General features: G+C 44.9%; 1 non-coding gene across 1 annotated transcript; it reads right to left on the reverse strand.

Moving 5' to 3' along the window:
- Positions 1-1633: 1633 nt before the first annotated feature.
- On the reverse strand, positions 1634-1736 carry LOC114238069 (U6 spliceosomal RNA). Its single transcript, XR_003623497.2, has one exon. It is a non-coding gene; the product is annotated as a U6 spliceosomal RNA (small nuclear RNA).
- Between the last annotated feature and the right edge of the window lie 3372 nt (positions 1737-5108).

The raw sequence follows: 5108 nt of genomic DNA on the forward strand, positions 1-5108 counted from the left end.
TGGCACCACCCCACCCCCTCCACGCCCCCGGTTTCTTCATGCCTTCCAGATTTCTTAGAGGGGAGTTCATTCTCTAAAGGCATTTTTCACTTTTTAAAGTATTTTTTGGAGGCCAAAGAAGTTTGACCTAAGTGGAGGAATTGGTAACTTCTTCGAGCAGAGATTAGGCTTTGATGGTAAAATCGTCCAATATGCACAGCCCTTTGATTGAATAAAGCATGCCTGTATCGTGTCCTCATCAGACAGTGGACAGAGGCCTGAGCAGACCGCGGCTTTAACCCCGGGAAGGCCCTCGGAGCAAACACCACGTGGCTTAGGGGGCTCTCTACATTAGGCTTTCTCCCACTGAGGACCCCTTCCTGCCCTGCAGAATCCATGTTTCCAGGACCACAGCTCCCAGATGGCCCTGAGCTCTGACCCAGTGGAGGCTTTGTAACTCTTAGACTGCATCTAGCAGCTGCACAGAGTTGGGGGATGGGACCCTGTCTTTATAATAATGTGACCTAGTGGTTGCTGCGTTCTGACTGCGCCTGAACTTCATACATGCCTAGCATTTCACCTGCACTGCCTCGTTTATACCACATAACAACCCTTTGAGGACTACGCCTCTCCAGAGAAGGAAACTGAGGCTGGGATGGCAAAGCGGGGCACAGTAACTTGCCTCGGGAGTCAGCTGGTGGTCCACTGGACACCCAAGCCACACTCAGTCTCTGTGCTATGCTCATCTCTACTTTTTTGCCCCCAAAATGGAATTTTAAATCAGTTTCTGTTTTTGTTGATCATGACAGCAGGGCATTGTTTATTTTCTGAACTGGACTTGGCATGAGGTTGTGCCTGCCTGAGTCTGTTTTGATGCCTTTCCCTCATGGCGGCCCACTGTCCTCCAAAGTGGTTGCCATTGTAGAACACTTGCTTCAGAATTATAGGTAAATTCAAAATACTTCCTAGCTCATGAGCGTCTATAAGCCTGAGTGGCTTCACAGAGATGTTGCCTCATGTCCTTTTTGTTCTGGTTCAGAAGGTTCAGACTCTAAGAATATGTGAGAATCAGAAGAACAGCAGCTATATTTTTGAGCTTTTTATTTGGAATAATTTCATTCTTACAAAAAACTTGCAAAAATAAAAATAGTACAAGAGCCCCTATATTGTCATCATTTTTCTCTACTTGCTTTATTATTTGCATGTTTCTCCACTCTCCATATATATATAAGAAAACACACACACACACACACACACACACACACACATACATATAATGGTTAAGAAAAAATTATATATAACATATATATAATATACATCTCTATATCTATTATAATAAGTATAATATAATGTTTTTCTGAACAGTTTGAGAGTAAGTTACCTGCTTCATGGCCCTTTACCCCTAAATGTTTCAGTGCGTATTTCCTAAGAATGGCAATACTCCATAACATGATTTAATACCTGACAAAGTACGTTTATCTAATCTCCCCTCCATATATCGATTTTGTTAGATGACTTATCAGTGTCCTTTCTAGCATTCCGCCTTCCAGCACAGGATCCAGTGTGGGGACAGGTCTTGGATTTTGTTGTCATGTCTTTTAGCCTCCTTTAATCTGGCTTTTATGACATTGATCCCCTCTTCCCCTCACACGCACCATTTTTTTTAATCTTCACATATCTGTGTTCCATCCTTGTGCAGGGGCAATGTTGATCTTCTTCATATTGTTCCAATTTTACTATATTTACTGCCGAAGTGAGCACCACACACCATGTGGTTTCGATAGCACGCTCTTCATCGTGTGCTTGTCTGGCGTTTCGTCCTGGTTAGACTGAGGTTATACAATCTCAGGTGATGTGAGTCCTGTCCAGGGTGTCTGGAGGCATACAATGTGATCCGCCCCGCACAGATGATGTTCATTTGGACCTGGTCCAGGTGTTGTACAATTTCTTCATTCTGGCTGCTCTTTTGGTCTTTTTTCCCTTGCCACTAATAAGCAGTGTGTGGGGAGTCACTTTAATTAATATCCCAGCAGCAACTATCGTGAGGGCACTTTTCCCAGCCAAACACTGCGAGCCACAGACATGGCCTCTTTTCATCCCAGGGAGGCTCCTTCTGCTTCTCGTGACCACGAGCCCGTCTTCTCTTGGCTCAAAGCCCTCTCGGGTACGCCGTCTCAGGAGCGGGATCAGACCTGTGGTTTTTAATGCTGTGATTGGGAAGCTGCGGATGGAACTGGAGCAGAGGAAAAGAGGAAAGATGAAGTGTTAATTAGAGGATCTGTGAAGAGGGGGGAAACTGCCTCCAGAAGCCTGGCTTGGCTCCAGGGAAGGGAAGAATGGACCGGAGGGGCTGGGAGATCAGGAGAGTTAGTCACTGAGCCGCGCTAGTGAAGTTTGGCCTGGCTTTGTAAAGCTGAGCACCTGGCCTCCCACACTCTGAGGGGTCAGTAGCCCAGGCCCTCGTCTTAGCGGAGTTCTCAGAGGGGGGGTGGCATCCTGGAATGTCCGAGGAAGGATAGCTTCTAGAGTGAGCTAGCAGCTGCCAAGACTTCTAAAAAGACCACAAAATCCAGCAACCTCATAACAAAGCAGAGCCCCAGAGGAGTCATTTAAACTCCTATCTGGCCCCCGGCTGTGCACAGCCGTTCCAGCACCAAGTGGAAGCCAAGGTGCCTGACAGAGCTGAGCTGTGATGGAAACACAAAACTGGCCAACCATTCATGGAGAAATTCTACCCAGCGCCCAGGGAAGCCGGGTTTTCATCCAGCTCTCTGCAAAACAAAGAAGTAAATAACGGTGTCTTCATTATTAAATTCTATTGTATGATCTCCAAATAGGCTTAAGAGAGGCCCCTTTGATTAGTGGGCCCCTGAAAAAGAGCTGCCAGGAAGCACCGTGAGGGCTCTCTCTCAAGCTGGGAAGGCACCCTGGTAGATAACGATGGAGAGACATTTTTCTATCCATCCATCCATCCATCCATCCATCCATTCATCCATTCTTTCAACTAATGAATATTTCTTGAGTAACTACCATGTACCTAGAGACCCAGGGCACTGAGCTGGAGATGGAGAGGGGAGAAAACTTCCTAATAATGAAAGGAGAAATAGCTCTGTCCTGGTTGGGTGAATGGAGGAAATCTTGACTTTGCCTGTCATTAAGAAAACGTAGCGCCTCTAATGGTATTTATAAATACAGAATCTAGAATCTACTGAAAGTAAAGTACTTTGTTTTTCTCTTACTCTAGGGAAAGAAAAGAAAGAAACACAAGCTGATCATTAATTAGAATCAACCATTAAGTCTGTGAGGTGTGGGGCTGCTAAAAGGTGGTAATTTGCTTTGCAGTTCGGCTCTGTAACTGGGACACAGCACAGCCCCTAGTGAGGCAGTGCTTTTCTATGCCCTCTGTCTTGAGCTTTTGGAAAATAGGTCAAGTAAGCCAGAAGCTGCCCAGAGGGAAAAGGCTGGAAAGAAGCTCATATGCCAGCCTGTCTGGGGAGCAGAAAGTGGGGACTTGAGATGTAGCTCCGGGGACATGAGTCCCTGCCTCTCCAGGGGACCCCCCCATAGACTGAGGAGGGTGCTAAGGGATGACCAGGTGCCTTAGCTGTCTTGTGCCAGGGGGTCTGGGGGAATGGAAGCAGCAGGGAGGGCCCTTTTCTGAGCCAATGCACAGACTCCTGGGAAGAGTTGAGATTTCTGCTGTTTAAGGAATGAAATGGTTGGAAGCTCATGTACCCACTGAAAATGCTCCCCAGGATTATACTGACATGTTGGGCAGGGGTTTCTCCGGGTACTGAGAAATTCTGAGGCTGGATGGTGCGCAGCAGAGAGAGGTGCTGTGAAAGAAGCCCCCCTTGGGAGCTGTTTCTGCAGGATGAGGGTATGCTGTCTGACAACCCCATGTCCCCCATGGGGAACTGGCTCACTCGAAGCCAAACCTAGGGGGACAAAGGTTCTTCTTCCAGTCGAACCCTAGGGCTGGGGCAAGACCTCATGCTTTTATAATTCTTTGTAAGGAATGAGGAAATCATTGTGAAGTAACCTTCTGACCGTGTCTGACCTTTCTGTCTCCAGCTACAACCATTGACAAACTTTTTCCGGAGGTATTTCAATTATTTGTTTATCCATGTGACTGGTTATATTTCCAACCAAGCTGATGCCCGTGACTATATAGAGGGAAGGAAGCACACCTGAAGCCTAGTCTTCATTGTGGAAACCTACCACGTGTCACCCTTACCAATATAGGACATGACCAAGAATCACAAAGTAAGAAGAACAAAATAAGCCAACAAAACATCTGAGACTCCAGAGTCGATGTCACAAGATGTTCCATTAATTATCCCATTCTCTGGCCACTACTCTATTTCTTTTGTGACCTACTCTTTCTCTGCTCTCACCTCTTATATAGGGGTCTTCCATCCTAAGCCTTCACACTCTCTATGGGTGGTTCCATAAATTATAGTACCACCTATATATTGATGATACTCAAATAACAACAAGAGCAATAACTAACATTTATTGAGTGGTTTCTATCTTCTAGGTTCTTTGCATATAAGTGGTTTATATGTAAAAATTTATTTGATACTCAACATCCTGAAGTAGGTTCAATTATTGTCCTGGTTTTATAGATGAGGAAACTAAAGTACAGAGGCTTCTCAAGGTCACAGTGCTAGTCAGTGTTGCAGGCAGAATTCCAACCCAGGTGTTTACCTCAAGAACCTGAGTATGGGACCCTCTTTAAGAAAAAGAATACAAAATGACAAATAAAAATTAAGTAGAAAAGTGAATATTTATTTAGAATGAGAAAAGAAATCATGACAAGTTGAGAATCTTAAAGAACTGACAGAGGCTTCCATTTTTGGCTAAGATAGAGTAACAGGGACCACATTTACTGATACAACCAACAACACCATCAGAAAAAGTGGACAAAATATATAAAACAATGACTTTTCAAGACACTGGATATCAAGAGGCAAAGGACAATGATCCCTAAGAAATGGGAAACAAATGAAATAAACCTTACAATCTCCCTACCTTACTTCATTTATAGCTTCTAGGCGATAGTGCAAAGAAGGGAAATCCAGGTAGAACCTGGTAGACTACCTGAATTGGGAGGTTGAGCTGAGAGT

Source organism: Balaenoptera acutorostrata, chromosome 8 (assembly GCF_949987535.1).
Source record: "Balaenoptera acutorostrata chromosome 8, mBalAcu1.1, whole genome shotgun sequence".
NCBI lineage: Eukaryota > Metazoa > Chordata > Mammalia > Artiodactyla > Balaenopteridae > Balaenoptera > Balaenoptera acutorostrata.